The sequence below is a fragment of the Notamacropus eugenii genome, chromosome 5 (genome assembly GCF_028372415.1).
Source record: "Notamacropus eugenii isolate mMacEug1 chromosome 5, mMacEug1.pri_v2, whole genome shotgun sequence".
Taxonomy (NCBI): Eukaryota; Metazoa; Chordata; class Mammalia; order Diprotodontia; family Macropodidae; genus Notamacropus; species Notamacropus eugenii.
The window spans coordinates 413,905,310-413,916,646 of record NC_092876.1 but is presented as its reverse complement, the minus strand read 5'-3'; the positions used below and the strand labels follow the sequence as shown (position 1 = coordinate 413,916,646).

At 35.9% G+C, this 11,337-nt stretch overlaps 1 protein-coding gene across 2 annotated transcripts in view; it reads left to right on the top strand.

Moving 5' to 3' along the window:
• Positions 1-2,220: 2,220 nt before the first annotated feature.
• The window catches only part of B3GALT5 (beta-1,3-galactosyltransferase 5), a 50,723-nt gene continuing 41,606 nt past the window's right edge, over positions 2,221-11,337 (top strand). The window contains exon 1 of one of the 2 annotated variants that reach the window (XM_072614783.1): positions 2,221-2,362. The gene's annotated coding sequence lies outside the window, so the exon portion shown is untranslated. Of the gene's footprint in view, positions 2,368-11,337 lie in introns of both variants that reach the window. The other variant, XM_072614782.1, reaches the window with a different exon arrangement.

Here is an 11,337-nt window from a genome sequence, read left to right as displayed (position 1 = left end):
AGGACTTCTTACACCTAATCCAATGCTGTTGATTAATTGACTTTTTGTTTTCACTTGGTTAAAGTATCAGAGTCAGAATATTGAATTAATTACTTTTACTGTGGTAGGGTTATTGATCAATGAATTGGAGATGTGTGTAGGCTTTGTTCACACCTAGTTTAGACCTCCAATTGTTGAGGTAGGCATATAGGATACCCTTCTTACATGTCATTTAATTTTTAATTTTAAAAATCTACAAAGGAAAATTTTCTTACATGAAATAGAACAGAAAAAAGAATTACATGTGAAATTAAAATCTATTAAATATAGCTTGATTTCAAATAAAAATATATAATAAACTCAACATGTTACTTTCAAAACTGTCCTCCTTGTCTGTGTTTCCTTTTGAATTTCTTTTGGTTTCCATAAGCACTTTAAAGAGACAGATGACATAGTAAGAAGAGAGAGCACTGGACTGGGACTCTGGAGAGTGTTCTAGTCTTACTCATCTACTAATTGTGACTATGGATGAGTCACTGAAGCTATTTGAGCCTGAGTTCTGTAGAAGGAAGGGTTTTGAGTAAATGATGTTTTAAATTTTCTTACAAGTCTAAAAAAGTAATAAACACAAAAGACTCTTTGTACATATATTGGAAGAGGGGCAGGGACTGGATATGTGATTCCTAGTTTCATTGAAGTAGAGATGTCCAGATAAGGAAACTTCTATTCTATAATTTACAGCCTTTGAGAGTTGCCTAGAGTCAGAGGTTCCCAAACCTTCTTTTAAAAAAATTACCCAGTGCTCCCTAGGAAATGTACTTTCTTTGACCCTTTAATGTTTTTTTTTTTGAAATTTACATTATTTCAAAAAAATTTTTAAAATGACATCTTAAATTTAAGTTTATTGTAAATTTGTATTTTTTCCTGCATTGAAATTTTGATGATACAGTGCATCATGTAACTGTATAGTACCATAATGTAAACGAGTCATCACACACACATATTCCTGCCAATGCAAGTTAGACTTCCCCAAAATACAGAACACCCTGGCCTGCCAACACTTGCTTGTTAAGACCTGTCAGGGAATTTGACCACTGGTAGGTTATAACTTGCATTTTGTGTGTTTGTTTGGAAAATAATACAATCATTATGACCTTAACTTTGTTACACAACAGATGAAACATATGGGAAAGGTTTTTCAAAATTTTCTTATTCTCTTCTTTCCTTATGCTTTCACTGCTCCCTTATTTTTATTCAATGCCCCACAATTGCACCAGAGATTTCTATCATCACTCCTGGGTTCCAGTGAGGGGATGTTATCACTCACTTTAGGGACCTCTGCCAGAGCAATGAGAAGTAAAGTGACTTGCCTAAGGTCACACAGACAGTTGGGTCACAAATAGTACTTAAATCCAGGGTTCTGGTGTTTCTGCTGTTCTCTATCCACCACTACATGCTGTCTTTCTTGTGCTTAGGCATGGATCTAAAATAACATTTGGAGATATGAACAGAGTGATCAGTAAATACCATACTTTTAAAAATGAAATAAAGTATGGGAGGAGACTGCAGAGGAGATAGTTATCTGGACCTTTTAAAAGCAAGTAGCTACTATTGTTGTGATGTTTTAAGTATGCCGGGCTGTGGAGACAGTGAGATTTCTGGAGAGACTTTTCAACTAGCCTTTTAGCTCCCAATTTTATTATTTGGCCCATATGTTTGACAGAAGAAAAACTGACTAATTTTCCCCAAATGAAAACGTCGGTAGCATGAAGATGCTGCATATATAAGACCTGCTATACATAAGAGACTCCAAAGTTAACTCTGGGACCAGTCTTAGGGGGAGAAAAAGCGCTGCAATTCCTGACAAAACGCACCTAAGGGGTAATGAGAAAGTTCCATCTGTTTCAATGGCCGGGTCGTTGCTCTCTAAGATTCATCCTTTACTTTTGGCTCTAAAACTTGAACAATGGTAGACAGTACCTGGCTTTCCCCCTATTGCCCATTGCAGCGGTCTCGCTAATTTCAGGAGAAGGAGAGGTTTGTTAAGAGAGCGGACCTAAGCAGAGATGGGGCTAGAACCGGGGCTGGGACGCCCACGCGAGGACACCGGCACTTGTTTCCTCGCTGTCTTAGCTATCAGTTTTCCCTTGCTGCATCACTGTCCTTTGCCCCTCCTCCTCACTCCGAAGAGCCGCGCGGAAGGGGAAAGGGAACAGGGGGAGTGGAAAAAGAGTGGGGGTGTGGTGGTGGTGGTGGTGCAGCTCGGCTAAAGGAAGAAGTCCCGTAAATCTCTCTTGTGATGCAGAACTGAGCTGCCCGCAGATGCTTGTTTGTCTTTTTTTTCTTACCAATAAGACCACATAAGCAAAGGGGATGCAGAAGTGTAAGGTAAGGGTTCCATGTCAATTGCAGTTAGTTAATTCCGTTCCATGTCAATTGCAGTTAATTCCGTTTCATGTCAATTGCACTTAATTCTGTTCCATGTCAATTGCAGTTAATTCTGTGAAAAGTTGCGCAGGGGAGTTGTGAAGGCTGTTCCATTCAGGGAAAGGTTAATAGTTTAGAACGCAGCCTCCCTTCTACAGAGGAGAATTTCTTTAAATCTTCAAGTATTTTTTGCTTGTATAAATGACTGTTCTTTTGAATATATTTATATTGAATATATATTGAATATATATACATATATATGTATATGACTTGAGAATTTTGCTCTGTTGGCTACATGTAAATTCTCTTTTTCCTAGTCTTGCTTCTCCCCTCCCCCACCGAAGTGGAGTCCACATTTCATTAAACTTACGTTGACTGGTATATAATATTTATAAAGAGCAAAGCCCCCATTTTTTCACCACACAAACACATCCATGGACAATTGTGCCACCCTGTGACAAATAATGCGATCATAAGATTATGCAGCTAATTGATTGGAAACATCATATAACTGATGGAAAATATTAAATTCTTTAAAAAATCCAGTCACTAATCAACACAGCTGCTCTTTGCAGAAGGTATGTGGGAGTTGTATAGGGGGACTGACAAGGTATAATTATTAGAAAGATGCCTTTTCATCAGGAAATACCTTTAAGAGTTATGATTTTAGATAGAGGCATGGAATGGAATGTCTTTAGGTCTTCTTTGAAATGTGAGTAGACTGGAGATTTTATAACCAATACTGATAGTATTTGCATCAGTAAAATTGTTTATGAGATAAAAGTTGGCAAAATTTGTGCTTGAAGTAGCTTTATTTTCATCTTGCTGTTTCTTTTCATCTTCTTCTTCTTTATGTTTGTGCCTTTGTTTCTGGAAAAGTTCTACAAATGTTAGATCATCATGTCAGATATTTCCAACAAATTAAAATTTATGAAATAAAAACTTTACATAGGTAACTTTATATAGGATATTTGTCTTCCTCATCAACCATTTCTTGTTTTTGTACAATGAGACCGAGAAGGGATAGAATTTAATTAAGATATAGATCTGGAGAGGTATCATATTTCTAAGATATATCTTACTCACTATATTATAGAGAAGTAGAACAGGGACAGAGATGTAATTTTTTTGGGCTAATATCCCATGAAGAAATGACTTTTGTTCAAGTTAAGTTATGATGAACTATTTCAATTAAATGATACTTTACGATATTTTAAAAATGTCATTACTTCATATTATTTTGAGGTAAACACTTGTAAAATACACTTAATTTCATAGAGATATCCCAGGATGATTATTTTAAATGAAGAATGTGGATGCATGTATATGTGATTATATCCCTTCCTCCATTAGCCTTCTCTACTTTCTTGCTTAAAAAATTTGTTTGCTTTGAGCAATTTTTCCCAAATGATATTTATAAACTTTTGATATTTTTGTATATGCACAAGATTGGGCCTCTCAAGTTGGTTCCACTCTGTCTCCAGAAAAGCGCACTAGAAAATAAAAAAGTATAAATATTTAGTAATCTGTGACTTCTAAATAGATGACTTAATGAACAGGCATTAATTTCAAAAGTTCTTGATGTCATGTCTCATCTTTTTGAAAAAAGAATTTCTTTGCTTGTGTTTCCATTGAACAAGGATGATATTTAATGTCAGATTTCACAATGTCCTAATAATTTCAGATTTTACAACAACTATAGCATGGAAAGACCTGTTTTTTGAAAGATAACTTTCGTTTTTTGAAAGATCATTTTTGCAGCTAATTGGAGAATGGACTGGAGAGTGGAAAAAATTGAGGCCAGAAAACCAACCAAAAGGTAGATGTGATAAGATTTGATGTCATAGTGGTTTATGTGGGGTGAGGAGTCAAGGATGATAGAGATTTCAAGTCGATGTATATGACAATAGGGAAGTTGTGCAGAAAGGAGGAGAAATTGTTTGTAGAAAGATAATTAGTCCTGTTTTGGACATGTTGAGTTTGAGATACGTATTGGGCATTCAGTTTGAAAAGCCCATTATTTAAGACTGAAGGTTATGAGAGAGGTTAGGGTTGGGGATACGTATTAATAAACAGAGATAGCGATATATACATATACCTATACACACATACATACATATATGTGTATATATACATACATACACATATGTATATCTCCAGCCATAGTCTCTTTCATGACCTCCATTCCTGAAAACTGGCATTTTTAATATGTCTGTATATATGTATGTGTTTGTATGTATGTGTGAATGTATGTATATCTCTAACCTTACTCTCTCTTATGATCTCCAGGATTGAATATTGGACTTTTAAAACTGAATGTCCTGTAGGTATCTCAAACTCACCTCGTATAAGTAAATGGAAATTATCCTAGCAGGATAATTGAACCCAGGGATGCAGCAGTATTGGATAAAGTGCTGGAGTTGAAGTTGGGAGGAACTTAGTTTAAATCCTGTCTAAGACGCTTATCTGTGTGACCCTAAGCAAGTTCCTTTGTCTCTTTTGCCTTAATTCCCTCATTTACAAGATGAAAATAATATCACCTGCTTCATAGTGCTGTAAAGATCAGATAAGTTACAGATGTAAAGCACTTGGCAGCCTTTAACATACTGTATAAAATATTATTATTATTATATTTATGGGGCTTGATATATTTAGCATGGTATCATTGGCATACAGGAGCATTTTAAGGATTTTACCATCTAGATAGGTGATCCCTCCTGCGTTTGGACTCGCATTTGGACTCTACAGTAGATTGCCATGAGAGCACATTTTGTAGAAATCTATATTTTTGTTAAATTGTTTTTCAGCCATGTCCAACTCTTTGTGACTCTATTTGGGGTTTTCTTGGTAAAGATATACTAGAGTGGTTTGCCATTTTCTTCTCCAGCTTGTTATACAGATGAAGAAACTGAGGTCAGTAGGGTTAAGTGACTGGTCACACCGGGTCATACAGCTAGTAAGTGTTTGAGGCCAGATTTGAATTCAGGAAGATGAATCTTCACTGACTCCAGGACTGGCACTCTATCCACTGCACTGCCTAGCTGCCTGAAAAAATACATACACACATACATATACAATATACATATGTATATGTGTATATATAGACATATGTTTGTGTATGTTTATGCATACACATATATACACATTATAAACACTATCTGTATTCTTGTATTATTCTGTGCTTGATAGTAATAATTAGGGAATCATTAAACAGTGACATTTTGGCTTATATAGCTTCCAAGGAATCATGAATTTAAAAAAACTTATGGGTGGATGAAAATTTTTTTGGAAGAGAAATTTGAAGGTAGAATTTTTCCCTACTGAATCAAATTTTAAAAAATATATACAATAAATGGTAGGACCGCATTCTCTTTATCTTTCATTGAATTGTGTGATAGTAACAACGTAGTCTGCTGCTGAATATTATTTGCAAGTTTCCCTGTTCTCTTCTCATTCATTCATTTAAGAAGGCCTTAATATGTGTATTGATTCGTGTCATAAAGATTTTGTACACACGAACAAGTAGGCAGATGGGCTTGTAATTCTTGATTTCCCTTTCGATTCTTTACTCGATCATTTTATATTTTTCTCTCCTTCAGAGACCTTGGGAAATAACCTTGTACATTTTTTAAAATCCAGCAGCTCTCATCTTTACTGTATGTCATTTCTACTTCCTTATACAGTACATCAAAGTCTACAATTTTAGTCTCTATGTGGTGGCTCTACTTAATGAGGGAGAAAATTGTGTGGGGTTGCATTCTGGGAAGATGATGGAGTAGGTCAGAAATTTCAATGTGTATATGTACATGTGTATACATATGTATAATGTGTGTATGTTTATGTGTATATGCTCCTGCTCCCTGAGAATCCGCCAGTGGCTATGGCCTTCAATACTTCTTTCTGTCCTAGAACTCAGACCAAGAATTCAGTTCTCCTGTAAATGCCCACAGCCAGCAGCATCCTCACCCCACTGGGCATGTGCTGGTTCCTTCTCGCCCAGGACTGCATCTTGGCAGCCCAGCTGGGCCTGGCGTCCCTTATCTCAGAGGATCCCTCAATCTTCCCCCCTGACTCCTTATTCCCCACACTGTCCAGGAGGTAAAAATTCCCAGTGGCTGAAGTTGAGGCTGCCTCCCAACCCAGCTGCCCCCAGGGCTCTCTGCTTGCTGTTTCTGCAAAGCTAACCTTTTACACTTTACTTAGGCTGAACTTCCATCCTGGGATTTTTCTTTGGATCTTCTATGGTTGTCTCAGGAGGACCCCTTTTGTGCCCCAAATCATGTTTATTTTTGCCCCTCTACTTTCACCCTGAGGTGCTATTTTGTCTTGTTTGTGGAGGAAATCTGGAGAGCTTAGAATTGTTGGACCTACTCCATCTTCCCAGAATCATCCTCTTTCATGATTTTAAAATGTTTTTTTTTTGGTGTTATATTTTGAGTTCCAAACTGTTTCCCTCCCAAACCGGCACTAGAGAAGGCCAGTAGTTAGCACATAGGTATGAAACCCAACAATACATACTTCTCATGGTATAGTAGTATTCCATCACAATCATACACCACAGTTTCTTCAACCGTTCCTCAAATGATGGACATCCCGTCAACTTCCAATTCTTTGCCTCCACAAATACGGTTCCTATAAATATTTTAGAACATATAGCTTTTCCTTTTCACCTGATCACCTTATGAAATAGATCTAATAGTGGTATTTCTGGGTCAAAGGGTACCCACAGTTTTATAACTCTTTGGGCATAATTCCAGATTGTTGTTCAAAATCACTTCAAAATTTACAGTTCCACCAACAGCGTTTGTGTCTCAATTTTTTCACATTCCCTCCAACATTTCTTATTTTTCTCTTCTCTCATTTTAGCCAATCTGATAGATCTGTAAGATGAGATCTCAGAGTTGTTCAAAATTGCATTTCTGTAATCGATAATGATTTAGAGTATTTTTTCATATCACTTGATTGCTTCTTCCAAAAACTGCCATTTCCTGTCCTTTGACCATTTAGCAATTGGGGAATGACTCAATTTCTTATAAATTTGACAAAGTTCTTTATATATTTGAGATGTGAGGCCTTCACTGGAGAAATTGTCTTTAATTTCCCTCTCACCCCCCAAATTTCTGCTTTCGTTCTGATCTTGGCTACATTGGCTACATTTTTACAAATGTGTATTACAAATTTATACAAAATTTGCACAAATCTGTTTATACAAAACCTTTTAAATTCAGTGTAATCTAAATTATCTAATTTTCATCTCACAATGATTTCTATCTCTTGTTGATTCATAAATTCTTCTCCTGTCTATAAATCTGACTCCACCCATCTCATTTTACAGATGACGAAACTGAAGTCCAGAGAGATCACATAGGTAGCAAGCAATAGCTGAAAAATCACCTCAAATCCTGGCTTTAAATGCCATTTCCCTCCCCCCCAAACTATGCCCTAAGAATTAAGCTTAATGTGTTCTCTCATAAAGCTCTATGCAAATTTTTCTCTCCTCCATCACTGCCTTCTATTTTATTGGATTATATTATTCATTATATTATTATATATTAATATCATATAATTATGTATTAATTATTATATATAAATATATATTGTATTATTCTTTCACCATTTTCATCTGTGAGATTTTATAAAAAAATTTATAAGTTGTTGACGTTACCTGCCTTGTCTCTCACTTTTCCAAGGAGATAAAATATTTGCTAGCTGGGGAAATAGCTAGACTCTTTGGTCTCAAGGTTCTGGCCAATGATTTAAGGCTAAAATTAGAAAGCTAGGTGATATATTAGATCAAGCACTGGGCCTGAAGTCAAGAGCACCTGAGTTCAAATCCAACCTCATATACTAGTTGTGTGACTCTGGACAACGCATTTGACCTCCATTTGCCTCAGTTTCCTCAGCTGTAAATTGGTGATCATAATAGCACCTAACTCCCAGGGTTGTTGTAAGGATCAAATAATGTAGTATCATTAACCTTCTAGCACAGTGCCTGGCACATAGTAGGAGCTATCTTTATTATTATTGCTGTCAGTTAAACATCCTTAGGAAATGGTCATAGTTTCTCCAGGTGACTATTTTCTTTCCATTATCCATGTATTTTTGCGTCAATAGCTTGTCTGAGTGGTTTGGGTTGTACTTTAGTTGCAGTTAATATCTTTTCTACTTTATTTTTTCCATTTGCATTTTTCTTCTTATTTAGTATTGATTTTGAGCCTTCATCTAACTAATAAATCTTCCGATTCCATATGAATATTGAACATAACTCCCACATGAGTAGTCATTTTTTGTCTATCAAGATAAAATAAATTTTTTTGTGGTCTTATTTAATGCTTGTTATGTGGAGCATTTTCCAGATCTAAGAAAAGCACTCACTGCATATAAGCATGTGGCTTCTTTCATGTCTTAATTATGAGGCATATTTTCTAACATTTTTCTCTATCCTTCCTATGAACAACTTTTCATTGAAGAAATTGAATATTAAAGTATGTATAGATTTAACTTGGAAAGTCTTATGGAGTTCTTTTTATAAATAATTTATCTTTTCATCTTCTGCAGTGTATGTTGGTAGTGGAGAATTCCCAAGTAATCTGGCATGAGTCCTTCATCCAGGCACCAGCTTATGGCTCTTTCCTTTTTGGTATTTGTCAGAGTGCACTGCATCAGCTCTGGTTTTGGTTGCTTTTCCATGGCCTCTGTCTTTACCTTTCGTGCTCCAGGTGTCTTTCAAGGATTAGAACCATTCTGCATTGTCAGCTTTCGCCTCTTGTCCAGAATCCCTCAGCTCATACCTTTGCTTACCCTTGTGTGCTCTGATGTGGCCCTGGACCTCTCAGGACTCAACATTTCCCCCAGCTTGGAGGATGGACTTGGAGGGAGCGTCTTGAATCATCTGATCACCTGCTTGCGTTAAAGGACTTATCACTAGCCACTAATACTCTCAAAGCCTGAAGAAATTAGTATTGTTTAGAGTGTCCATGACTTTTCAGGGGAAGTATGGGCATATGCTACCACTGATGGCTTCTACAGGCTCATTCAATCTTTCTGTACTTTTCCTTTGGCTCACAAATGTGTTGTTCTCAATAAATTAGCTTGGATGCATTCCCCACCCCCAACCTCTGCAGTTTTCATCTATATTCCCTCAGGAGCTACAAGCAGTTTCTTTTCATTTACTTTTTCAGTGTCATGCACAAAAGAACCTCAGTGCGGCACAGACCTTATACAGTCCCTAACTTATAAAACACTGAATCAGAGATCCCAGCGTTTTCCTTAGTTGTGCATATTCAACAAAGGACATGTTACAATACTTATCAAAAGCTAAGAATAAAAAAATGAAAATTGGAATAAGACAAAATTAGCAAAAGAAGAAAAAATATAGAAAGGGAAATTTGAGCTTCCCTTCTCAGAGAAAATTCAATCTCAGTTAGTATAATGCAGTAACTTTAAGAAGTTAATATGATCTTCTACTGTATCCAGAAAGTCACAGCCAGAACCAGACCTTTCAGATTAAAGAAAATAAAATATGAGCAGCCAGAAAAAAAGAGTTCGTGTATCAAGAATATAAATTCAACATCACATCAGATTTGGCAGCTGTCACTTTAAAGAAGAAGAGAGCCATTAGTATAATTTCTCTTGCCCAGCAAAGAAGAATATAATCCTACCAGTGAAAAGGGAACCTTTAATGGGAAGGGGATTTCCAAGCATTACTGATGAAAATACCGAACCTGGATAGAATACTGGAAATATAAACACAAGAGAAAACTAGAAAGGTAAATATATTTTAACTATTGGGAGAAATTATGTGATGAGGAAGCATTTACATTACCACAGGGAGAGGAAGAAGTAAGTGCTTCCTCAGAATCTTAATGTCTTGTAGGATCATAGAGGGAATTAAATAGGTTAGAAAGTCTCATGTGGTTTCATTCTGTTTTGATAATCTTAAATGAAAAAAGAAAAGGGCCCAGAAAATAATACCCCAGGAAGAAAGGGAGGGTAGAACTTTGTGTGTCACATAACTAGGAAGTATGAAATAGTCTATAAAAATATGGAGAAAAGAATGAGGTCAGCAGATATCAAATGAAGTCCACTTTCTTATGAAATAGACAAAGGAGGACTGAACGCACACAAACACACAAAGAAATGATATAGAAAAAAGAATTAAAAATTAACAAGGTGGAACAGGCAGGAGGCATTGATAGAGATTGTAGAAACAGGGAGATTAATGGTAAGTAAAACAAAATCTAATTTTGGAAGGGGGCTTAAAAGAAAAGAAATAAATGATGGAAACCATTGGGTTATGGAGAAGTCAAGAAGGGAAAAACTTCAGTAGAATGGAAGTAGATTACTTGCTAGTATAGAATACACTGTCTCATTACCTTTGTTTTTGTATATTAGGACAGGGGAAAAGGAAAGGAGAATTAGAATAAGGAAAAGGAAAGGAGAATTATAAGAGACTAGGATGGAGACTAGGACGGATAACCACAGATGAGAAACTTACCTGTACTTTGAAAGAGAGCAGCCGTATAGATTAGAAAGTAAAATTCAACCAAACATATGGTGTTTACAGAAAGCATACTTGAAACAAAGAGATTCCCAGAGTTAAAATAAATGGCTGGTGAAGAATTATTGCCTAAGGCAAACTAAAAAAAGGCAGCAGTAGTATTCATGATCTTAGATAAAACAAGAGTAATATAGACAAGGTAAGAAGAAATAAGTGGTAAAATTACATTATATAATAGATTAATATCAGTGTGTAATATTATACATATGATACATTTGCATGTAATGACATAGCATCTAAATACTTAAAATTTAATCAGTTTACAGGGAGAAATTAAAAATATTCAAAAGAAATAGAAACTAAAACTATAATTGTTGGGAGCCTCAGTTTACCTCTTTCAGGCTTAGACAAATCTAACAAAAAGAGTAATG